A 27,226-nucleotide genomic window follows, 5' to 3' on the forward strand; every position below is an offset into this window, starting at 1 on the left:
GCACTCTATAGTCAACAGGGTGCCATTGGGACACGCCCTGTGGCTCTGCGCAGCTAAGTGGCTGCGAAATAATTCTGACATTTCCAACACAGCGATGATTGAAAGGCTGGGCTACCCGGAAAGCGGCGAAAGTGCAGTGAAAGTGAGCCAGTAACAAGTCCTACGTTACTGTAGGATGAGGAAAAATAAGTTGGAGTAGCGACCGTACCGACCCACTGGGGGACGCACGCAAAAACCATCAGGAATCGTGTGTCCGCACAAGACTTGGTCACGCCTATCTTCAGTGTAGGATGTCTTCACGTTGCTCTGTTAGTACGCTGAATAATTAGTCGCGTGTTTTCTAAGGCAATGAGAAAGAGATTAAAGAATAATAAGCTCAAAGTATTCACTGGATTTCCCATTGTGAGCTTTGGGATGCTAACAAATGGTTGCCTACAACAAAACCACACGGTGTATTTTATGTCATCGCTTTGTGTCATTATTTTTCTCATTAAAACTGAGAAAAAACAAAGAGAGAAAGGCTTTCACCGGGGGTTTAAATGTTTATTTACCTCAGAGCAGATTTGTCATTGTCCTAAAGCCTTCTTTAAAAAAAACAACAAGATAATATTCTCTCTGAGTATTTGTACTGTTACAATTCAAAGCTGCCTGGTCTTTCAGGTCTGAGTGAAAAGGAAGTAGAATCTATACAACACAAACTGCGTGGTGGAACCGTAACAAACACACACACACCATAAACACAAACACATACACACACACACACACACACATAAACACATCACCACCTTAACATTTAATTACAAACACAGGATTAGGAAAACACACAGGAAGATGAGCTGGCCAATGGGCGTTCTAGAACAGGACGAGCTGGCCAATCAGAAGTCACACAATTATATTACATTTTTTATAGAAATCTAAATATTTGGCACTTGAAAATGCACTGCGCTGGAGCCCTTTGGAATAGATTGCCGTTTGGAATGCTGAGAGAGGGACTACCACATTTCTTCTCATTCAAGAGAGATCCTGCATCCTATGTCTTTTTCCACAGGACGAGCCACGTAAATCAATTATAGTGAACAATGCAAACAACCTGCTAACGGGGCCTGATCTGTCAGTCCAGGAATAATAATTATACTGACTGAATAATAAATGGATTTGTAATAAATTCAAGATACACACTTACAAAGAAACCTAAACTTTGTAGTAAGGGATTTCTGAGCAGCAGGAGGCAGTTAGATACTGCAGAATTTGCTTTATTTGTCAAAATGTAGGCCAACTTAAAGCGCCTTAAAGCTAATTTGCATTTAAATCTGTGGCTGTCACTAATGTCTACAGGCCGTTGTGATAAAGCGGGCGGAAAATACATTGTTCAGTCCTCTGTCATGTCTGGTGACACATTAGTCCCCAGCCATTACACACCATGAAAACAAAAAAATTAATATTCACATGAACCGTAAGTAACTAATCTTGTGGAGGGCCAAACAGAAGACTCGAAGAATTGTGTCTTTTTGTTTCTACCTGCGAGTCAATTTCACTCTTCTGGTGTCCTACGTTTTGAATTAGATTCCAAGAGGAAGGACACCAGAGGTGTTTCATCTCAAGTCCATAATGCACGGCGGAGGAAAACCTAGCAATCCCATCCAAAAGGCCTTGAAGCTCAGAGGAACCCAGTGAGTGAGTGGCAGTTTAATTTGACATCATCAGGTACAAGACTGATATCTGTGTGTCTAGCCCGTCTCACAAGGTCTCAATGAAAGCTCTGTTGGGTCAATTGATGGCTGAGGACAGGAAGAAAACCCTCAGCTTTTCATTCCAGACACAGGCCACATCTCTACCGTCTACATATGTGCAGTATAAGTCTTTTTTATCTATATGCCATCTTTCTTTTTAATACCTCCACCATCATTTCAAGACCCTGTGGTTAGGAGGTGATGTTGAACAGATAATCAAATGGGGGGGGGGGGGGGGGTATAGGGGAAAACAGAGAGGGTTGGGGAGGGGGGGGGGGTTGAGAGGGGGAAAGAAAGGTAGAGAATAATAGAACGCCTCCAGAAAGAAGAACCCAGAGGAGAGCCTCTGAAGCCAGCTGCTTTTCGGGCTCAAACCCAAACAGACCCAAGAGAGCATCCCTGTTAGACCCAATCAAATAAGTAGAAAAAAAATTAGAGAATAATTATTTCTTATGGGATGCACATTCAATGGCAACAAAGAAAATAAATGAACTGACCCCTGTTCTAAAGTCTGCATACCCTTAGTTCTTAATACTGTGTATTGCCCCCTTTAGCATTAATGACAGCGTGCAGTCTTTTGTGTCTATGAGGCCCTAAATTCTTGCAGGTGGTATATCTGCCCATTCGTCTTGGCAATATGCCTCCATGTCATGCAATGTCTTTGGTCGTCTTGTATGAACCGCACATTGGAGATTGCCCCAGAGTGGCATGATGATATTAAGGTCTGTGATGGCTACTCCAGAAACTGTGATGGCCACTCCAGAAACTTCACCTTTTTCTGCTGTAACCACTGGAGGGTCAACCTGGCCTTGTGCTTAGGGTCATTGTCATGCTGGAAAGTCCAAGAGCCTCCCATGCACAGCTTTTATGCAGAATAATGCAAGTTGTCTGCCAGTATTTTCTGATAACATGCTACATTCATCTTGCCATAGATTTTCACAAGATTCCCCGTGCTTTTAGAGCTCTCACACCCCCAAAACATAATTGAGCCACCACCATGCTTCACAGTGTGGATGGTATTCCGTTCACTATAGGCCTTGTTGACCCCTTCCCAAACATATCACTTATGGTCGTGACCATAAAGCTTTATTTTGGTCTCGTCACTCCAAACTACATTGTGCCAGAAGCTGTGAGGCGTGTCAAGGTGTTGTCAGGCATATTGTAACCAGGCTTTCTTGTGGCATTGGAACTCGACCATGCAGCTCAGTCTTTTTCCAGAGCAGCCTGTATTTCTCCTGAGGTTACCTGTGGGTTTCTCTGTCTACCTAACCTTGGCTTGGTATCGAGATCCCTGAATTTTTCACTTCTTAATAAGTGATTGAACAGTACTGACTGACATTTGCAAGGCTTTGGATATATTTTTCTCTCCTTTTCCATCTTCATAAAGTTCCATTACCTTGTTACGCAGGTCATTTACGACAGTTCTTTTCTGCTCACAATGGCTCGGTATCTAGCATGCTCAGTGCATCCATGTGAGAGCTAACAAACTCATTGACCTTTTATACACAGACACTAATTGCAATTTAAAAAGTTACAGTTGTGGGAAATTCAACTTTAATTGTCATTTTCATCTGTGTGTGTCACCTTGTGGGTCTGTAACAAGGCCCAACATTCAAGGGTATGTAAACTTTTGATCAGGGCCATTTGGGTGATTTCTGTTATCATTATGATTTAAAAAGGAGTCGAACAACTATGTGATAATGAATGGCTTCATATGATCATTATCCTTGAAGAAAATACAGGTTTTTTGGATGATCAGTCATATTTTCAAAATCAATGCCAACATTTCTAAATGTTTGCCAGGGTTTGCAAACTTATGAGCACAACTGTACTCAAACTCTTCGCACATTGTCACAATCCTGTACCAATCTAACACCACAACCAAAAAGTGCCTTCTACCATTGGAAACTTTTGTGGAAATAATGTTTACTTGAAATTGCTGATTGCTTTTGGATTGGATTTGAATCCAAATTATTTCCGACTCACATTGCAATGTAAAAAAAACAAAACAAGGATTCCCATAATAATAAAGCCCTTTTAAATTGAACTGAGGCAAAGTAGGAGAAGTAGAGAGGAGAGGTGCAGGGCAGAGAGCTTAGTAGAAAACAGCAGAAGAGAAAGAAAGATAAAAGGAGGGGAAATAGAAAGGGGTGGAGAGGGTAACAGGCCCTGTTCATTGGATTATGATGTCCAGCCAGGCTCTCCCCCTTGGACAATATAGGCCAGCTTTCCCCAAACTAAGTCACGACCCCATGTGGAGTTGCTTGATTTGAAAAAGGGGTCATGGGAGAAACTGGGGGAAAAAATTGCGCTTGATAAATAGAACCAGGGATATGTGAGTAACCTCTGGTAACCACAAAATGTGGGTATAATAAACAGAGCGGTTTCTGTTTTCTTCCTACAATGTTGTGCGGTTTTAGATACGAAATCCCATTTCTGGTTCCCCATTCCACTCTCAGAAATACATCTGCCTTATAGTTCCATCAGATTTCCTCAGACTGGGGGAGAAAAAATATGGTCAGTGATAATGTTGTCTACACAGAGGATCAGATACACGTATTATCAATGATAATGTTGTTTTCTACACAGTGGATCATTGACATTTATAGCCCAAATGATCCTTAATGCTTTCCTTAATGGTTTCCTGAACTTCCTAAATCTTTCTGCTGCAACTATTTATATATTTGTCTCTCTAATATATATTAAAGATGACCAAAAAAAAGGCTATGTATCTTTTCATGATTGGAAGGGGCTGGCATGATAGCAGAAATAGAACAACCCTGGGATTGCTTGGGCCAAAAGAAAATGGCTCATCATTAGCAACTGTCGCCCTGTTAACAGTCTGACTATTCCTCAGTCAGTTATATAAGCAAAGATGATGATCAAAACTTTCCAACCATCAAGGTTGGACGCAAACATCACATTGAAATGACATTAGTTGCAACTGAAATAATATTTATTTATCTCTAGGTAGATAGAGAGTGTGACTAATCAATTGGAAAACAAATTACGTGCCATTTCAATGGTGTCATTTCAGTGCCTTTGACTGGTGGTGTAATCCCATCTTTGCTGGTGCTCCAGGTAGCGGAGTACATCCAGCCTTGGTGTCTTCATCCAGAATAAGTCCCTATTCCATCTATAGCAAACTATTTTTGACCGGAGGCCTATAACAGTATTTCTGGGTGAAAACAAGGGGATAGGGTCCAATTTGGACTCCTCATTTCCGATTGATGTGATCATATCCAGTCTAACAGGAAGCAGTTACGTGCAACAAAGAACCAAAAGTGGCACATTCACAGCTGGTTTCATGTCCTTACCCCCCCCCCCCAAAAAAAGGTGTGAATTGGCTGATAATCCCCAGTGACAACAAAGATACCGTAACAAGTGAGGTCTTCCAGGGTCATCGTTGCTAGAGTCCATCTGGTGGGTCGCATCAATGTGAAATCCTAGACAGACATTTTAATAAAACATACGGAGGGGATTAGTATTTAGCAAAAAAGTACAGCTGTCACTCCTCTGAAACCTAACTGGACATATAATCAATGTGTTCAGCGTTTTGGCATTTCAAGTCCGAGTCCCCCAAGGTGGCTGGTGGTCAAATCCTTCCGGGGAGAAAATTAGGAAAGCCTTTTTTTGACATTTCAACTCGCACATATTTATTTTCTTTCGAAACATTTCGGACATTAAAAAAAATCCCCTTCTTCCTTTTCCAATTGTCCCTGAGAAGGAGAAGACGCTGTCGATTTTAGGCTGCCCAGACACATCCATTACTTTTGCGTTCAAGGCCCACTGAATCCCCCGTATGTTAATTCATATTATGCTTCATTTCAAAGAGAGAGGCCAGCCCTGATGTTTTATGCATGCCATAAATGTAAAATTGGAGGTGGAAAATTGAAAACGTATCAAAGCCCAACATTTGTTGCTTGACTTACCAAAGGGAAATGTCCTTCCTGTGTTTTCCACTGTGATAAAGAGTTCTGCTTCCTGAATGGCTGTCTCTACCCTATTGAGCCCACTACTTTTGACCAGGACTCATGGGGCCCCGGCAAAAAGTAGTAAACAACTAGGGAATAGGGTCTGGGATGAATAAGTGCTCTGTTAAAAGGGCTTAATGTCCTTTCGGAGCTCACATCACAGACTGTCTGCTTCTCACCCTGTGCTCGTCAGACACCGCAAACACACTCTGGAGCGTAGGAGCATCCAAGTCAAAATTAGAAATGTTTCTAGGTACTGTCTAAAACATCTCTCTCTCTCTCTCTCTCTCTCTCTAAATATATTTATACTTGAAATCCAGCCACTAACTGCCTAAACGTGCTTAGATCAGTAGAAGCAATGGCAAATGCTACTACAGCGAAATAGACTTCAGTCTTTCTAGGGTGTCAGGATGGAGATGGCAGATGGTCATAAACAGGGGATGTACCATAGTATTCCAAGTCGACATTCCTCGGAATTCTCTAGCCCGTGTTTATCATGCCTGGTCTTTAACCAAACTGTGGTAGCTTTAGCGCACATTGTTCACTGTAGGTTCTTTGTTGGCCAAAGCCCAAATTGCATTCTATTACCAGTGTACTGAATAGGACATAAGGCGCCATTTCTGAATCAACATGCAACAACAAACACACACAGATTGTGTTTGCTAATAAGATTAGCGTGTGGTTTTTATGTTTTCCCGGTGATCGCCGGCTGATTGGTTGTCATGTCATCCAGCACCCAGCGCTTATTGGTGGAGAACGAAAAGCAGTTTGCACCATAGACATTTTATATTATATTTCTATGGTCGGTATACAGCAGCTGTCTCCGGGTACAATGTAATTGGTTTTGCAGTGGAGGGAAAATGTGCTGCCACCATTGTAACAGTGTTTGTGTTCATGAGTGTAGTTTGATTTAGGACAGCTTACACACACACACACGTTATCAACAGACTATGAACACAAGCCGCCAGTAGGTAGGTAGGTTGGTTGAAGTAACCCACTGAGATCAGATCAACTGTCAAAGAGTTGGATCCAAACCTGGCGTTACAGCGGAATTGAGCGTTTATTGGGCATTACGTAGAATGTCTGCATCACTACATAAAATGTCCCATGACACATTTTGAATGATAATGTTTCATGTGGTTCAGTCATCAGACAATTTTGGTTGCATAGAAATGTGCGTCCTAAAATGCTGAATTTCTTACGTCACCCTTCCTCTCTTCTAACAGTGTCACTGAGACACAGGATAAACTCTGGTGGACATCTTTTAAGTCAAAATCAAATGCCTTTCAACCTCAAATAAACCCCAAGCTTGCATTTACAGGATTATTGGATTCAGATAAGGCATCCAAATATTGTTTTGATAGCATGGAGGGTCAGTCAGCAACCATGGATCTAACTAATTGATAGCTTGGTAAACAACCGTTTCAAAGTAGCTTTCACAGAAGCTTTTCTGAAATTCACTATGAAAATCCCTAGTCTGAGAAAAAAAAAAAAAAGCTACAAAATCATTAAAAATAGAGAGAATCACTGGATATATCCTGTCCATATTCACCTGTGGTGTTGTGTGACAGGAATGAACAGAAACACCCAAAACCACCAGAAAGCTGCTGCACACTAACACAGTGGCACAGCTGTAGGTAGGCAGGACGTGTGGAGCAGGGCGATCTTCAAAGTAGTAAAGAAACCCAACAAACATGAAGTGAAACAAAACGGAAACAATGACCGACAAATCAGAAGGCAAACCAGGGTAATTTAAATAGAGTCCCCAGTTAGAGGCAATGAGGGGCAGCTGCCTCTTATTGGGGACAATCAAAATGGCAGTGCAGAGATGCCAAGAGTCACCTCTGCGATCAGCCCCTGACTGTGGCCCCCAGAGCGCATAGAGATGCCTAGAGGCTTCCAGGCAGGATCTGACTCACAGGCTGTCAGTGCTACCCGCCATGCGAGGCGTGTGGTGGGTAATTACTGTCTCCCCTGACACCTGGGTCGTCTGTTCTCCACAGGACACCAGACAGGAGACGACTTTATCATGCCAACCAGAACTCATCTTATCATCTGGAGAACAGGGGTCTTCTGGCTCCAACGTACATGCGCTGAATGTTTATATAACAACAGTTAACTGTTAGCGGTGATGATCCATCACATTGATCTGCATACGAGTCCCTGCCAGCGATGATCAAGCTTCTGACATGATAATGTGACAACGCGTTATTGGCTCTCCATGCAGCCCCCAGGAGACGTCGGCAGCGTGATCCCATTGAAGACAGCAGTAAATAGGTCCCATTGGAACCACAGCTGGGGGGTGGAGCCAGCATACCCTCGTTGGTCTGCCAGTCCTGGGCAAAGTAGTATGTTGTTTTTTTTCCATATTCCACTCTGCCGGGTCTGTTGGAAGAGACGAGACAGGGTCATTGGCTGAGTCGGCCATCACCTACATGAGGTACGGGTGATGAACACACAGACAAAAGGAAGGAAAGCTGGCTGTGATGGCTGCCACACTGGCTAAAGCTCATGTGTCTTTCAGTGTTTTGTTTATCGGGAGACATATTACACCGCAGTGGTAGAAATCTGATATTGCTGCTAACCTTTGAAGTCAGCCTAGTCAAGCGGCTGTGCAGAGCTGGCCTACAGAGATTACTGTGCCTTTCTTGTGACGCTGAAAATGAAAAACTAAAGATGTTGTTGCACTGCTGCAGTGTTTTGTTCTTTGATTCCCATGCCCCACTTCTTGATTGGAAAGAAGGACCTCACCTTACGTTGGGGACAGGCGATGTATTCTCATCTACAGGACATTTTTTATTTCTGATTAATCCCCCCGATGTAACAAACTTCACAGCACAAAGCTCTGCCGACCCCTCTCTCTGAAAAGAAATACAGACAAATCTGAGAAACCAATTAGACTGTGTATCTGTGTATTGGAACATGCCAACTTGCTTTGAAACCCTGGGATTGTGTCGGACAGGAATCACCACTTGACATTTAATCAATCTGAGTGGGGAGGAGAGAGATTGTGGAGTTTCAACGCTGGGTCTTGACAGAGAGGAAGGAAAGCAGAAAGAAAGGGAGTGACAGAGAGACTTTTGTCCAGAAGAAAAATATTGACATTTGCACGCCAGTCCGAGTGTGACGATCTGTCAGACACCAGTGGCTAACAAGATCACAAAGAGAGAAATATTGAAATGCCATCGCTACGGCGACTGCCCACCGGATGACAAAAAGGCCCCTGATGGAAAGGGCTCATTATATTTGGTTCCATGTCACTGAGGAACTCTTCTTCGGGTAAAGATCAGACACTGGCACCAAGGGCGGCAGGCAAGCATGTGAGTGTTTATGAGTGTGTGTGTGTGTGTCTGTTGGTCTTTAGAAACATTGGGTAAATGCAGGTAAAGGTGGTTTAGCTTTGAACGAGAGGCCCGGGGGGGGGGGGGGATGCGATGCAGTGTGTATAATCTGCTGCCAAACCCCTGAAATACAACACGTAGACCACTAGCCAACTACTGGGAGAGAAATAAAGAGACAGCAGTGAGAGACTAAGAAAAAGAAATGGATAGTGAGAGAACTGGAGATTGCGAGAGGAACTGCGAGTGGGAGAGAGAACCAGAGAGTCTAAGGAAAAGATAGTAACGCCGACAAAGGGGGTGAAGAACAAGAGGAGGCATAAAACGTGGAGAGGGGGGATGAATTCACAGGCACCCTGGGACACACTTAGCTTGAATTGAGTTTGTCAGTAATTGATGGCCCTCAGTCTCTGTGCATTCAGTCAGACGGGAAGGACAGAAAAGGAGGAGGAGGGGGAGGACCGGAGGAGTGGAGAAGGAGGATGAAGACAGGAGGAGTGGAGAAGAGGAGGAGAAAAATGGCCTTACAGCTACAATTAAAGGGTGGGATGTTACCACCCAGTGAGTCAGACTGTAATCGCCCTACTACATGTCCTCACCCAGAACAAAGTGAGTTATTATGCACAGGGAACATCTCAACACAACATCAACGCACGTCTCATCTCTCTCAACACTCTGAAGGATGTGATTGGCACATGGCTGGGCGCTGTAGGGAATGTATCCATCAGATACCACTTGAAAGTGGTCTTCAAAACAGGGAGTGTGACACATCGCAATAATGGAAGATTCCATGAAAAATACGGCAAAAATAAAATATAGTCTAGGGGTTAGTGATATTCAACACTCTCAGACGCACACCCAGGAATGCATGCTTGAATTGTCTCTCTCAATGGCTCGATCAAAAGTACCGATCAAACGTTACATTTCTCCATTAACGTTATTTGATCATGATCAGTGGCTCTGCCTCCCTCACAATCAGGACTAAACCAGATGACCAAGTTGACCAGGCTATCACGAAACGTTCAAGCCACAATGGCATCAAGGTCTTTGCTAAGTGAACAAAAAACGACAATATGAAAGCAGAAAAAGAAAGCCCAGTGATACCAAGGCTACAAACGATTCTCTGGCTATCTACTTGAGTGCACATTTTTAGCTCACACTCTGCCTCATTATGGGATGTCCATAGGCAGTCATCTAATCTCAAACTGCATCCTTATTCCCTATTTAGTACACTAGTTTGGACCAGGTCAGATAGGGCGGTACGCCAAAAGGGCTAGGGTTCCTTCTTTGGACTGTTTTTACCAAACTCTCCCTAATGTCTGCCGTCGGTTTGGCATAACTACAATCAGATCTAATTTGAAGGCCACAGTTTATTTAGAATGTCATCAGGATATATATTAACATTCCTCTATGGGGTTGTCAGAAGAAAACATTTAGACAGAATTGAGTACATAGAATAGGATGGCATGACGGTGTTATGCCAGGAGACACACTGAGAAATAGGATGGCGGTTTTACTTGATAGAAGTGTTTATCATCATGGATAATGAGTGTGGCTAACGGAATAATAACAGATCGGAATAAATAATTCAGACAAGGCTGATGTCATTTCTGGTTACACAGTTGTGCATGTGCGTCATATAAGTGCTTTGTCTCCCTACCCCATCGGCTCTAGGTGTCAAACCAGCAACCATGTGTTTGTTGAGTGAGTGAGTGAGTGAGTGAGTGAGTGAGTGAGAGAGAGAGAGAGAGAGAGAGAGAGACTGGACACTTGTGTGTGAGTATTAAGGAAATGATGAACATAGAACAGTGTGGTTTCCAGCGTCTTCCGTTACAGCAATTATTCTCCAGCGATTACACCTCTGGTTCACAAGCCATCACATTCACTGGTGGGAGATGCGAGATGGGAGGGAGGAGATGCGAGATGGGAGGGAGGAGATGGTATTCTGATATTATATTAGCCTAATGGGCTGACCTTTCATCGATCGGGTAAGGTTTGCAATTTTTTTAAAAGAGCTGGTCAAAAGACCAATTAGTGAAAAAGCCAAAAAGATCAGAACAGGGGAGCCTGTCGAACATGGTCGATGTTATCTGATTCAGTGTGTTCTAAATAGGGGAGCCTGTCGAACATGGTCGATGTTATCTGATTCAGTGTGATCTAAATAGGATAGCTGCTACTAACACATCCCTCCCACTGTGAGATATGGCCTTGATGCGGGTTATGGAAAAGTTTTTCAGTGCTTCATATTTGACGGAAACCACAGCATGTCTCCTCCTCAGCCTCTGGGAACAATCGGAGCCTGCATGGTGTTCCTCTTCAACCGGGTCTTTTGATGATCTGGTCCTGGTGTGTGGGATCAAACATAATCTCGTCAGGGATCATTTCACATTATGACCTTTACCCATCTGTATTCCTGAAGCATCCAGAATCCCTGTCAGATCCAGACTTAATCACGTCACGGCAGCTAATTTTTGCAATGAGAAACCCGGTCTTATTCAGATACATCATTTGTATTAGGGAAGATCTGCGAAAGGGAGAAGGCCAAGGAGTTTCATCACCTGGTGGGTTAGGTGGGGCGGGAAGTGGGGGGTGTGTTGGTAATTCTATCGATCGACACTCTTAAATAAGGAAGTACAGAGCCGAAATTCTCTAAGCACAAGTTGACCATTTTAATATTATTTGCAAATAAGAGAGACGCGTCAAACGCTTACCAACATAATCGTCCGAAGAGTCTCGGACTCCATACATGCACAATCCGTATTTATTACAGTGAAAAGGGGTGTGGTATGTTGTTGCCCATCTGTCTTGTGTCACAAAGGCTTTACCCAAAGGGCGGCCTGTCCCCCCACCTTATCCTTCCTGCCATAATGTTTACTGTAGTGTTTACCTAAAGGGGCCAACTGACCTTATTCTCCCCAAGGACCACATTCCTGAGGAACAAAAGACTGACACCCTTCTTTATCTAGGCAGGAGGACATGGCCCAAATACCTAATAATCCTCTGATATCATACAGACATGTGTGTCACAATCAAAGTAAAGATCTACATACCAGCCAATGGAAAGACAGACATTTCTCAAATGCACCTTAGTTAAAAAGTTCCATAACAGGGGGCATTGAGGTGGACACGAATTCGAGACGGAGAGTGATTTGGTGGTCATTTGGTGATTTGGCGGTCATTTGGTGGTCATTTGGTGATTTGGCGGTCATTTGGTGATTTGGCGGTCACCAAATCCAATCACTTGGCCTGATGACCGCCATAGGTTTTAAATGTCAAGCAGTGGTGTGTTCTTACACCCCCCCCCCCCGACCTCTGACCCATGTGATCGGTGGCACCCTACACACGAAGCATGTCGCCAGTTGTAAACACTGTTCAGTTCGGGGGGGTGGAAAGACATTCAGCACAATTAAAGTTCTATGAAGTGCTGCTCAAGTCTTAATCTAGCTTGGGAAAAGGATTACATTTATATAGTCAAGGGGCTTTTTTCTATTTTTCTAAGGGTTTATTATAGTTTACCAGCAAAACAAATTAATCCACGTTGGAGAGGAGATCAAGTAAAATATGAAAGACAATTACATCAAGTACTTAAGAGCACAACTCACAGCTCAAAATAAGGTTGAACAGTAAAAAAAAATTAAATAGAAAAAAAAAGACGTCAGGAAACAGATTCTGATGTACACCTACAGTACATTCTGTCGCCGGCAACACACCAGAATACCTTTAACAGAAGGGTTGGCTGACAGCTGCCTAACGTGGAAGTATTGGTTATGGTAGTACAGATTTAAGTGTAGGGTTTTGGTAATCATCCAACTCTGGGAAAAGACCAGGGGATCTGCTCAGGTTACCTTGGAGTCGTGTTCTCCTGACGGCCATGTTAATTCACGAAAGCACATTTAATGGAAAATATATTTTTTTCCCATGTAGCTTTCGCGTTGCCTGGCCCAGAGCTTTTGGACTGAGGTGGCTCTCTGGTAAGTTGCACTGGCCTCCCCGTCGCCAATGTGTTCTGTGTGAGAGCTGTGATTGGCCGTGTCGGAACGTGGCAGCTGGAATGGGATTGGTGTTGTGTCGCAGGCAGTGAACAGATGACACAAAGACACAGTGACACGACAGGGGGACAAAAAACTCCCAACTCAATTCAGATTTGACCCTGACACGCACGGCCATTGAAAGGCAGTGAGAAACACGCGAGGCCAGACAGAAAAGGGGTGGGGGGGGGTCCAGGGAGGGTTGCAGGTTTAGGGGGAAGGGGCGCCCTGAGAATTCCATTAGCTAGGAACGATTGGTAATCCGTTTGGGACAGAGATCACCGTCAGGATTCAATGGAATGGAAACTCTAGTGCCAAGTGCCAGGATGAGAGAGACGGAGAGGAATGAGAAAAGAGAAAAAGAAAGAGAGAACAGTGAGGGCTGAGACGGGAGAGAGAGAGAACAGTGAGAGCTGAGACGGGAGAGAGAGAGAACAGTGAGGGCTGAGACGGGAGAGAGAGAGCACAGTGAGGGCTGAGACGGGAGAGAGAGAGAACAGTGAGGGCTGAGACGGGAGAGAGAGAGAACAGTGAGGGCTGAGACGGGAGAGAGAGAGAACAGTGAGGGCTGAGACGGGAGAGAGAGAGAACAGTGAGGGCTGAGACGGGAGAGAGAGAGAACAGTGAGGGCTGAAACACTTTCTTTCTACATCTTGCACTGTTGATGGTACAATGGTAGACTGGAAGGGGCAGGGCAACTTTTTATCACAAGTTTTGTACTGCATGTTTAGGCCAGGTTGCAATTTCGGGGCTGACTTTCCTGTTAGCTACGTCATTAACTTTTACTTACTTTTGCTGGGTTCTGTGGTTGTCCCACCTAACTTAGGTTGAAAAGGTATGTCCTCAATTTATCTCATCCCAGAGAGGAGCTGATTTAAAACCTGCTGGGCCATCGTGTGTGTGTGTGTGTGTATATATGTGGACCCTTGGCACCATCTGACATATCTCTCCACAGCATAAACTTAATAGTCTGCCCCAGTTTACTTCACCCCCTTTGCCCGATCCAGACCAGACTGTTGAAAAAAATAAAAAAATAAACCAGCCACTCAGCACAAATACTGAATCCTCCTCGATCATGAAACAGAACATTTCAGCAGCTGACTATCCAGCTGACCGGAAAGACTCCGCCTGGAATGAGAATGTTTTCCATGAGAGGTGGGGGATAGAGTGAGAGAGAGGGGGAGATTTCATAGGGACGGGGGAGGTATTTGTTATTCATCTGTGGGCTCCACTGTCAGTGTGACGTGACCTAAACCCTCGTTGTTTCAGACAGTAAGGCGATGTAGAGGCAGTGGTAATCCAACTGACTTTTGACGAGAGAGATAAAAGGTCACAGAGAGAGTGATGAGAGAGAAAGGGGAGAAGAGGGGGTAGAGAGATGAAGGAAAGACTGGAGAAGACCGAGAGTGACAGATGAAGTGCAGAGATAAATACATATAACAATTGCTGAAGGTCAGCGTTGACATTATTTTTATTTTTTTACCTAGATGTTAGATGTTCTCTCAACCTGAACGTATTCTATGGGCCAAGAGAAGCTGTAACACCTGGGTCCGTTGTCTTTAAACAGCCATTAGAAATGTCAGTTAACTTTTGCGAACAACTAGCAAATAAATGTATGAAAGTTATGACAGCAAAGACTGTATCAAGACAAGACGTTCCACAGCACTTACAGGTGTGTCCATCACATGTGGCAGTGCTGTCCCACCTTTAGTTTAATGAACACGGACGCAGATCTTTTAAAAGAGGGTTCAAATACGGTTTCTTAGAAATATCTATCGGAATAAGGAGACACAGTGGGAAATAAAGTGCTGAATTAGCTGTAGGATTCAAACCCATGCCACAGCGTTCTGTGCATTGGAGGCAGAGGTTTAGACCGCTAGATCACCCTGCGTTCATTTGATTGAAAGTCTGGAACAGTCCCCCACATGCAGGGTGTGTTGAAGAAAAAACTATTTCTGATAAAGCCTGATCAACCTTTCCTTGACATCAGAGCCTAGCAGAGAAAGGGGAGTAGAAATAAATATAGAGTATATAGAACAATTGCCTTTTATAAATACATTTCATGCAATTCTACGTCATTCGGGCAAAATAGCACATCTCAAGCTAAGCTCACTTGAAAAACAGTGCTGCTGTTTGCACATTGGGAGCGGTTTTGATTATATTTTGTTGGTCATACAAACAGATTAGTGTTCTCTTTCCAGCCGTAGATATTTTTTCTTGGATTGTATTTAGACATTTAGAATTAGAAAATGACAGCCTCACCAACTGCAAAAATTTTACTAGAATGTCAGTTCCCATTCAGTATTGGGTTAGTATTGGTGCACAAATGAGTTTAATAGTAAATTATTTCCAAAACCCTTCTAGAGGCAAAACCATGTACTGTATGTGTGTCTATTGTCAGAATGAAACAAGTGCCATGTTCTATATTTAGCTTGAATATATTATGGAGGGCAGAGTACCATCATGCTCAATAATTAAAAAACATTAAATATATAAGCACAACAATTTTCCAAAAAAGATGCATGAATGGCCACACAATGCCTTCCACAATTCCATTTTGAACAGTATTTTGACCATATTTCACACATTGATAATTTCACAGTAGTGCATTATTTCACATTAGTACAATAAAAAAAAGAAGGTAGTTTTATTTGTTATATTAATGGGCTGTATTTCCAGAGACAGTTTTCATATCAGGCTTTTTCATTACCGTTTTCACAATGATCCCAGAGAGCACCACAATTAACCAGACGGGCGTCACTTGGTTGAGACAACTGCTTTTTCCTATTAGCCTGACGGTTAACTGAAACCAACGTTGAATAGGGAGATTTATTTAGTCTAATTCTGTCATAACTCAATTATAGCTGAGCGGGAAAGGGTTGGCCAAATGCTCTATAGCCCATTAGCATTGGACCCACACAGAGCCAAGGGGACATGGGCCAGAATCACAAAGACCGACCTCTGCCGGGCAGCGGAACGGACCTCGGCTTCCTCATGACGGTCGCCTTCTGTGACGGGCATTACGCAGATGGGGACAATGCAAGCCTGTCTGAGTGAATGACATCGGTTCTACCACGCAGACAGAACCGATGCCCAACTGTTCTCCTACCTGGCTAGGGTGTGTGGGAGTAGTGGCGTAGGGTCAATGTTTAATTAGCGTAACGTGGGTAACTAGAATAAAATAAAACGTTTCCGTACTGGAACACTGATGCTGGTGGTAAACGGATCAAAAAAACTGCGATGAGAAGACCTTCTTTATCTTTAAGGACGTTGTGTTCAGAGAGTCAGTTTACGGTGTCTGGGTTGTGAAGAGCACTGAAGTGAGATTGTTGATAATACGGATGGACTAGCGACCATTGGGCAATTCGGATGAATGCTAAAGCTGGCTTATCATCAGTCCAGTGGGCCTGTCTGTACTGAGACTTCTACAGTGAAAAAGATTAGGTCCATCTAGAAAAGCGGGCCATGGTATGGGAGCCTTGAGGAGAAACGTGGCTGGTGTACCGGATCGATTTCTGGTCCTAGTCCATCATGGTTGATGTAGCAGATTGTTGATATAGTCATTTTTGGATCAAAACCAAGGCTGTGTCAGCTCAGTCCTTGTCATGTCATACAGCCCGATAAAAGTCCACCTCTTGACATTTAATTTGGCCTACGCACAACAAGAGTTTGTTTCCGCACTCGTGCTCTCTGTTGTTCCGCGCTCGCGCTCTCTGTTGTTCAGCCAAGGCGTTTCCTTCACTCCTTTGCTAAGCACAGCGTTCAAGCAAGATGGTTTCCGCTCCACTCCACCAACCCCCATTTAAAAAAATGGTTTTATCTCTGCAAGAGTTCGTCTGGAAAAGCCTGCCCAACACAAATATCGATAAAAAAGCTCAAACTCCAGCGTACTGCGTTGCAGTAGTTGTCTACAAAACATCCGTGGTTTGTCAGAGTGGTGAGGCTGGTGGTAACAGCCTCTTCACTGTACATCCCAGCCACAGTCACACAGTCTGCTCCACTCCAATGTCAGAGTGGTGAGGCCAGTGGTAACAGCCTCTACACTGTACACCCCAGCCACAGTCACACAGTCGGCTCCACTCCAATGTCAGAGTGGTGAGGCCAGTGGTAACAGCCTCTACACTGTACACCCCAGCCACAGTCACACAGTCGGCTCCACTCCAATGTCAGAGTGGTGAGGCCAGTGGTAACAGCCTCTACACTGTACACCCCAGCCACAGTCACACAGTCAGCTCCACTCCAATGTCAGAGTGGTGAGGCCAGTGGTAACAGCCTCTACACTGTACATCCCAGCCACAGTCACACAGTCTGCTCCACTCCAATGTCAGAGTGGTGAGGCCAGTGGTAACAGCCTCTACACTGTACACCCCAGCCACAGTCACACAGTCTGCTCCACTCCAATGTCAGAGTGGTGAGGCCAGTGGTAACAGCCTCTACACTGTACACCCCAGCCACAGTCACACAGTCTGCTCCACTCCAATGTCAGAGTGGTGAGGCCAGTGGTAACAGCCTCTACACTGTACACCTCAGACACACTCACAGTCTGCTCCACTCCAATGTCAGAGTGCGCCTGTGGGAAGGTGGACGTCGCCCACCGTCTGTCATGTCTTGTATTTTTCCACAGTGTTGGATTGATAACTACCACAGGCGTATAGATGGCGCGCGCCCACACACACACACACGCACACACAGCAGTGTGCGTACGCGGGCAAGCACTTACACATAAACAAAACAACTTACACAACCATTTGTTCCTTTTTAAGTGTAGGGACCAGAAGCCCAGAAACCCAAACCCTAATCTTAACTTCAGTAGTGCAACTCTTATGCTTAAACTTAACCTAGCTCTAACGCCTAACCCTAGACCTAAATAAATCTTCTGGGGACAGATTTGTCAGGTTTTACAATATTTCTGGGACCCCGTGTACACATAGACCAGGACCACACACACAGACATGCAAACACATGCTAGTGGACACACACACACACACACACACACACAGCTAAAACGACATGCTTGTCTGATTTATGAGCGTTTTGTTGTCATGCAAAGCGGCTGAAGTAGTGATTGCATGTTACTTTGGTAATTGATGTGAATCTGCATAACGTGGCTTTGCACAGCTCACGACACACAAGCGCTCTCTAAGTCCGCCATGACAGCGGAAGCAGAAGGCAGCGTACGCCCATGTTAATGTCACCAGACAAGATTAATGTCTTTTGGTAAAGTTTTTCCAGGAAAGTTAAAGGAAGCCAGAGGTGTTGTTCCCTGAAAAGTGTCACGTCATTAGCTTTGACGTGTACCTACATAATAGAGGAGCCAGGGTGCCAACAACACATTATATGATATGTCTTTGCCCTGAGTACAGGCAGCACATGTATTATGTAAATCCCCTCAAACTCAAGTCTGGACCCCGAAGCCAGTTCCACTGCGTTTTTTATATTGCAACGCTAAACAGGGATTTATTTAGACCTGGGACACCCGCTGGGTGACACTGATGACGAGGCAGAATGGAAAACAGCTGACTATGAATGACATTTACTGACCCGCTTTTCATTTGAAGACGACCGGATTGACGCGGCCCAAGAGGGGCCATGTACTCCTATAATCTTCCCCCGGCACAGCCAAAAGAGGACGGGCCACCCCTCTGGTTCCTCTCTAGGTTTCTTCCTACGTTTCAACTACACTAGGGAGTTTTTTGCGAGCCACTGTGCATCAACTTGTGTGCTTATCAAGAAGACACTTTGTGCCTATAACACGTCTCTCATCTTAACAACCTGCACCGTCACAGCCATTATCTCCCGTTGGGCTTTATTGGGAATGAAAGAACACGAACAGAGCAATCTCCTGCACCCAACGTGGCTGTGATTGCCAGCCATGTTTACTGGCTGCTCTACTTTGTCAGGTCCGGCTGACAAAGAACACAGGGCCAGTATAACAATGAGGTGCTGATCTAGGAAAGTGTGGTGTTTTTTTCAGTGTGTGTATGTGTCTGTGTGTGTGAATGTAATGTAAGGATCACATTGGGATTGTGAGTGTTTTTTATCAGTCCTTGTGCGGCGCATTTGTGTACGTCTGTCCGTGTGTGTGTGTGAGAGAGTGTAATGATCACATTGGGATTGTGTTTTTTTTTTTTCTCAGCCTTTGTGTGTGTGTGTGTGTGTGATGATCACAGTGGGGCTGTGTTTTCAAGATGGAGGCTCAACAAAGCGTGAGATGTGTGCTTCATGCCCTTCACCACCACGCCCTGAGAGAGCCGTGAGAGAGGGAGAAGAGAGGCAAACAGGAGGGAGAACGAACACGAACTCGGCAAAGAAGAAAAAGAAGCGAGAGAAAGTGGTAGCAGACACAGTTGGCGGAGCGTTTCGTACACACAGCCCCCGGCGCTCCCCGCCACATGTTTCCGCAGCGAGCGGCGTGTGGTCTGTGCTAGCTAGCGCTGTTTACCCAGCCACACCGTAATTACGCATGCCATTACCACAGAAAGAGACAGACAGACACGGACAACTGGGAAGGCCAGAAAAGCAATGCATGTTGGGGTCTCTCTCAGCACAGTAAAGAGGGACACAGTACCGACAGAGGAAAGCACACACACGTTTGTTTAGTCATCTGAATGAAGACTTCTACTAATCTTTTACTAATCTTAAGTCTAATCCTTACCCTAACCTCAACCTAGCCCTAGTCAAGCAAACCAAATAATCTAACATTAGTGCCTAAACTTAACCTAGCCTTAATGTCTAACAAGTTATGCTCAACCCTAATTGTTAACCCTAACCCACATTGAAACTTTTGCCTTAAACCTAACACTGCTGGTCATATTTCTACTTATGGAGGGTAAGCCCTCCATAAGTAGCTAGCCAACTAGCTAGTAGTACTAAGCAATGCCCTCCACTAGACTGGGAAGGTTTTAGAAAAGCATTTGTTTGCTTGGTCGTAGTTATACCACAGGCATCATTGGCAATAAAAATGAGAATTCCGAACCACACTTTGGATAACATTCCCTAAAATGTTAGCTAGCTTTTCTCCAGTTAGCTCCTAGGCTAAACATAGGAAGCTCTGCCTGTCTCGCGCCTCTACTTTAGGAAACAGTGCATGTCCACAGGACAAATAGGCTAAAGCGAACCAAACATTTCAGCTAGCTAGTCAGAAACACAGACACCCACAACCATTGACATGGCTACCGCACGTGAAGTGTTAAAGGACTATGTGAATGCACCAGATTTGCTCTCCACAACAGGAACATTTCATTACTTATTTTTGTTTAAAGATGCACTGTAACTTAAATTGAAGATATATCTCCAAACGTTGTTTTTCTCAAATAAATCATCACAGTTTTCTTTCTACACACACACAGAGGGGAGCAAATTATACCATTTAAGAGATTGTCAAGTCATGCATGAATCCAGTTGTGGAATTAATAGCATTACACATTCCCTTCTCAATCTTTTTTGTGTTAACAGGCAAAAGATATTGATTCTTGGTAAAAATTGCATTTTGGATGCCAGTGTGATTTTGTCACGAAAATCCACTGACAAGGGTTGCATTTTGATGGCTGGATTGAACCATTTTAGGCAGTAATTGTGTATTTTATTGAAGGACCCTGGCCTAAAGTAGTGCATTAAATAGGGACTAGAGTGTTAGTTAGGACACAATGTGCCCAGAGTACAGAAACACCTAACGTCACCTTGTGAACATGAGAAGAAAATCCTTATAAATTAACTCAACAGAAGAGAATAATACACCCTGTGTCAAAGACTATTTTAGGAGTGTATTCAACCACTGCCTCGTCATGGTGTGTTGAAGTATGCCTCATGGTTCAAGTGTTTTATGCTCTATGACCCCTGTGGTTACACACTTTTGAGCCTCTCCTTTATAAAATATACTACTAGTCATTCTCACTCATTTAAAAGTATATTTTAATAACACATTACATCAGATGTCACACTGGCAGACACAAGTCAACACTCTGCTGATTGATATTTCAGCTGAACATACGTAACAAATAACACACAATTTCATGTAATCATTTTCTTTTGGCTAGTTAATTTTCTTTCATTTATTTTCAGAAAGGATTATTATTTTGCAAAGTTTTGCCAATTTGTCTGTTCAATCCAACCTTTTCCGACAACTGTACCACCTATTTAATTTTTCCCTTCACTTCTAGCAGTAAGCCTATGGTCTCATGAGTCTTCTCATTTACCCCCTGTTGATATGCGAAGTACCCCCAGGGGTCCTAGTCCCACTGGTTGAGAACCAAAGGCCTGACCGACACTTCTTAATATAACATTCAATATATTTTAGTGGTCAGTTACTCTGATAGGAGGTTGATGTGTAGTTGGGCATATTGTAAGGCGACAATAATATTTAAAGGGGTTGGGAAATTGCCTAAAAGTTTTAAAAGTTATTACCTAAAAATGTAAAAGCAAAAGATTAGCTAACTAATAGACATCAGCAGCACCTTAATTTTTAGCCTAAGCAGATATAAATAACCAAAAAGCGAATAGGTTATATAGGCTATGGGTGATCAAACACAGGCTTTCTGGTATGTAGTTCAAACAACTGCACAAGTGAACAATTATAATCTCATAACAAGATGGCAAGATGTTCTGATCAGTCATGCTAATGGATATTCTGGGACCAATAAGACCATCTAGATAATTTTTCTGTTGTACAAATTGACGGTAAGGTACCTATAGTGGATATAAAAAGTCTACACACCCCTGTTAAAATGCCAGGTTTTTGTGATGTAAAAGAATGGGACAAAAGGTAAATCAGAAATGTTTCCACTTTTAATGTGACCTATAATGTGAACAATTCAATTCAAAAACAAACTGAAATCTTCGAGGGGGAAACATGAAAAATAAAAACCAATTACCTGGATGCATAAGTGTGCACAACCTCTTATAACTGGGGATGTGGCTGTGTTTAGAATTAACCACACACATTGAAACTCATGCTAAATACAAGTCATTACACACCTGCCATCATTTAAAGTAACTGATTAATCACAAATAAAGTTCAGCAGTTCTAGTAGGATTTACCTGTCATTTTCTTTGTTGCATCTCAGAGCAAAAGCCATGGTCTGCAGAGAGCTTCCAAAGGATCAGAGGGATCTCATTGTTGAAAGATATCAGGCAGGAGAAGGGTATAAAAATAATTTCCAATGCATCAGATATACCATGGAACACAGTGAAGCCAGTCATCATCAAGTGGAGAAAATATGGCACAACAGAGACATGACCAAGAATTGGACGTCCCTCCAAAATGTATGAAAAGACAAGAAGAAAACTGGTCAGGGAGGCTTCCAAGAGGCCTACAGCAACATAAAAGAAACTGCAGGAATTTCTGGAAAGTACTGGCTGTGTGCTACATGTGACAACAATCTCCTGTATTCTTCATATGAATGGGCTATGGGGTAGGGTGCCAAGATGGAAGCCTTTTCTTACAAAGAAAAACATCCAAGCTCGGCTGTAGTTTGCAAAAACAAATATCTGCACATCAACCAAAGAACACCATACCCACAGTGAAGCATGGTGGTGGCAGCATCATTCTTTGGGGCTGTTTTTCTTCAGCTGGAACCAGGGCCTTAGGGTGGAGGGAATTATGAACAGTTACAAATACCAGCCAATGTTGGCACAAAACCTTCAGGCATCTGTTAGAAAGCCGAAGAGGAAGTTCAGCTTTCAGCACGAGAACGACCCAAAGCACACATCCAAATCCACAAAAGCATGGCTTCACTAGAAGAAGATTAACATTTTGGAATGGCCCAGCCAGAGCCCAGACCTGAATCCAATTGAACATCTGTGGGGTGAAAAGGGCTGTGCACAGGACATTTTTAATTTTCCCCCCTCAAATATTTCAGTTTGTTTTTCAATTGAATTGTTCACGTTATAGGTCACATTAAAGGTGGAAAAGTTTCTGACATGATTTATCGTTGTCTCATTCTTGTGCATCACAAGAACCTGGCATTTTAACAAGGGTGTGAAGACTTTTATATCCACTTTAGGTACAAACTCTGTGTTTTTTTTTTCATGGGAGATTGATGGCTACAACCATGACACCAGGGGTAGTTCAAAATATAATAACAATAAATCAAGCAATTAATGGCAATTCCATGTTTTCCCATAAGTGCTTTAAGTGCATTGCACTACCGACAGAAACATTTAAATTTACCAATGTCCTGTTTGAGAGACTAGTCTTATTTGTTCATGCCGATACAGTGCAGTAAAATATATACTCAAGTTTAAACTCGAAGGAAAGGAAGGCCACTGCGCTTGTCATTGACAACTTAATAGTCCTCTTTAACTGCACTATTCTTAGTTGTGGTAGAGACCACTCATTAGCTTGTCAAAGGAAATAAATTAAATGTTCTGTTTTCCTGTTGCACTCCATATTATTGCCAGAACAAATGTCAGCTCGACATGGCCACTCATTGCTTCTAGTGGAACCCAAATACCATGCAGAAAAAGAGCAATGCAATTATACAGAGTGCAATAATTTGCATCCACTGATTATTCTTACCACCCGTGGCAGAGGGCTACGAGAACAACCCAATGGGCACTAGAAGAGAATATTTAATCATCAACGTCTGCTGGGAGTCACAGGTGGTCTATGATTGGAGGAGTGATGTATAAAGGCACTCAGTCCCCAGCTCCTTGGCCTCCTTCAGTTGTTCAGACACTGGCCCGGGAAAGACTCACACACGTGGATCAGAGTCTGATCATCAGACAGCGTTCAGAGTTCAGACAGCCTTCGACGGTCAAAAGGAAAGGATCTCGTGTGTGTTGCACGTAGGGGAGTTTAAGCCGGCAGATCAGTCATTGTCCCTCAAGATTTTTTTCCGGTTCAACAGGTTCGTTTTAACCAGCAATCTAAAAGGCTTGCGCTGGCAGGCTATCCCGCCAGTACTTTGAAGTAACTATTGTCCAACAACAGAATCTATAGTCACCTCCGAGAGACAGACACAGGTTGGTAATATGGATTTAGTGTCTTTGATTTGAGGGCTAGAACGAAAACCAGTAGAACTCAGAAGTCCGAGGCCAGGTGTTTGCACTCCGGGCCAACTGGTTTCTTCAGTTCCAACAGAATTGTCTATAACCAACCCCTGGCAGCAAATAAAATTTGCCTGTTACGTTTGTGGTGAGAACAAAAAAAATACATTATTCTGGGTGAAACTGGAGAGCTGGGTTCTAAAATAAAAAATGAAATATCACACAATTTTCTCATACATAAAACATACAATATATAAAATGATTGAATAGAGTTGCTAAAAGAAGAGGTGCGAAAAATACAAGTTTGCAGCAAAAGCTGTTTGGCTGTCAGTTTTGACTCAGACTGAGGAGGTAGCAGTTTTTGATGGATAAACATCGCCATGCCATTGGTTGGAAACATTCAAATAAAACCCAGTCCTGCACCAGCATTTGAGCAGTAAAATAGTTTGCTGGATAGAATAAATCTGCCCCTAAGAAAGGCAAGTTAAATAAGAAAAAAACGTATACAGTATATACAGCTCCGGAAATAATGAAGAGACCACTTCACCTTTTTCTTTCCTTTCCAAAAAAGACGAAAAGGAAGGTTTTGAGTGAGGAACAGAAGGGTTAAAATGAAGAGACCACTGCAACTTGAACAATTCTGTTCCTCTCTCAAAAAGAAAACGTACAACATTTTTGGAAAGGAACGAAAAAGGTGCAGTGGTCTAAATTTTTTCCGGAGCTGTATATTCACTGAACAAAATTATAAACGCAACACTTTTGTTTTTGCCCCCATTTATCATGAGCTGAACTCAAAGGTATTTCTCTATGTACACAAAAGGCCTATTTCTCTCAAATATTGTTCACAAATCTGTCTAAATCTGTGTTGGTGAGCACTTCTCCTTTGCCGAGATAATCCATCCACCTCACAGTTGTGGCATATCAAGATGTTGATTAGACAGCACGATTATTGCACAGGTGTGCCTTAGGCTGGCCACAATAAAAGCCCACTCTAAAATGTGCAGTTTCACTGTATTGGGAGGGTCCGGGGAGGTCCGAAAACCAGTCAGTATCTGGTATGACCACCATTTGCCTCACACAGTGCAACATCTCCTTCGCATAGAGTGGATCAGGTTGTTGATTGTGGCCTGTGGAAAGTTGGTCCACTCCTCTTCAATGGCTGTGCAAAGTTGCTAGATATAGGCAGGACCTGGAACTCGCTGTCGTATACGTCGATCCCGAGCATCCCAAACGTGCTCAATGGGTGACATTTCCGGTGAGTATGCTGGCCATGCAAGAACTGGGATGTTTTCAGCTTCCAGGAATTGTGTACAGATCCTTGCAACATGGGGACGTGCATTATCATGCTGCAACATGAGGTGATGGTCGTGGATGAATGGCACAACAATGGGCCTCAGGATCTCTTCACGGTATCTCTGTGCATCCAAATGCCATCAATAAAATGCACCGGTGTTCATTGTCCATAACTCACACCTACCCATACCCTAACCACACAGTCACCATGGGCCACTCGATCCACAATGTTGACATCAGCAAACCACTCACCCACACGACCCCATACACGCTGTCTGCCATCTGCCCAATACAGTGAAAACCGGGATTCATCTGTGAAGAGAGCACCTCTCCAAAGTTCCAGACGCCATCGAATGTGAGCATTTGCCCAATCAACTGCAGTCAGGTCGAGACCCCGATGAGGATGACGAGCATGCAGATGAGCTTCCCTGAGACAGTTTCTGACAGTTTGTGCAGAAATTCTTTGGTTATGCAAACTGATTTTTGCAGTAGCTGTCCAGGTGGCTGGTCTCAGATGATCTTGGAGGTGAAGTTGCTGGATGTGGAGGTCCTGGGCTGGTGTGGTTACACGTGGTCTGCGGTTGTGAGGCCAGTTGGTTGTACTGCCAAATTCTCTGATATGCCTTTGGAGATGGCTTATGCTAGAGAAATAAATATTAAATTCACGGGCAACAGCTTTGGTGGACATTCTTAGTCAGCATGCCAATTGCACGCTCCCTCAAAACTTGCAACATCTGTGGCATTGTGCTGTGTGATGCAACTGCACATTTTACAGTGGCCTTTTATTGTGGCCAGCCTAAGGCACACCTGTGCAATAATCATGCTGTCTAATCAGCATCTTGATATGTCACACTGGTGAGGTGGATGGATTATCTCGTTAAAGGAGAAGTGATCACTAACACAGATTTAGACAGATTTGTGAACAATATTTGAGAGAAATAGGGCTTTTGTGTACATAGAGAAAGTCTTAGATCTTTGAGTTCAGCTGAGTTCATGATAAATGGGGGCAAAAACAAAAGTGTTGCGTTTATAATTTTGTTCAGTGTATATAAATCATTTTGGAAAAGAGAGAGAAATCTAAAGTGACAATTGGGTTTACTACTACATAATAATCAGAATAAAATAATGAACCAGTGATGTTAATTGTTATACAACATATTTGGAAAGCCCTGGCCAAAAAGTGGACTTCTAATGGTCTGGCATATTTAATAATTATAATTTCTATTTTGAAGGTTATTGGCTACATTATGTGTTCTGTTCTATACAAACAATGTACACTATGTAATTTATGTTGTTGCAAGATACTAACCTGTAGGAAAAGACCAACCATTGTTTTAACATTGCAGTTGTTTTCAAATGTTCACATTTTCATTACAAGGACTTCGGTATGAATAAATTAATATTGACGTGCATTCATTAAATTAATTAGCATGGGCTTGATGAGTTTACTCAGTAATGAAACAATAACAATTAAAAATAAAATCTCGTTAGTCTCAGTGGCGCCTGCACCTGAAACAGCTATCTGTCATTTTAATTTAACATATTTATTCTACCTGACTGTCATGTTTCAGTCAGAAGGGAGTTGGTAGTAATGAGTTTCTACAATGTATTCATGATTACAAAAGCAAGGTCAGATGGAGCATTTCCCATTTAATGAAAAAAAAACACACGTTTCAATAGATAAATATTTGCCAAATTCACCAGTGTCAACATCAAAATGTAAACTCATTCAAGGCTAGGTTGGTTTCAAAAGCCACTTTAACATGTTTTAACAAAATCTGATTATTTCCACTGGAAATTAATAGTTTCGCATTCTCTAATTCACTCAGATGAGACTGAGAAAAAACCAAAACAAAAGTCCTCAGCACATTTGTATG

General features: G+C 43.1%; 1 long non-coding RNA gene across 2 annotated transcripts in view; it reads right to left on the bottom strand.

Moving 5' to 3' along the window:
• Positions 1–6,764: 6,764 nt before the first annotated feature.
• The window catches only part of LOC105028958, a 29,186-nt gene continuing 8,724 nt past the window's right edge, over positions 6,765–27,226 (bottom strand). Inside the window, exons 3-4 of one of the 2 annotated variants that reach the window (XR_829435.3) lie at positions 8,456–8,565; positions 6,765–8,089 (exon numbers count right to left, since the gene is read on the bottom strand). This is a non-coding gene — a long non-coding RNA (uncharacterized LOC105028958). Of the gene's footprint in view, positions 8,090–8,289; positions 8,361–8,455; positions 8,566–27,226 lie in introns of those variants that run through there. The other variant, XR_002198190.2, reaches the window with a different exon arrangement.

The sequence above is a fragment of the Esox lucius genome, chromosome 18, assembly GCF_011004845.1.
Source record: "Esox lucius isolate fEsoLuc1 chromosome 18, fEsoLuc1.pri, whole genome shotgun sequence".
Taxonomy (NCBI): Eukaryota; Metazoa; Chordata; class Actinopteri; order Esociformes; family Esocidae; genus Esox; species Esox lucius.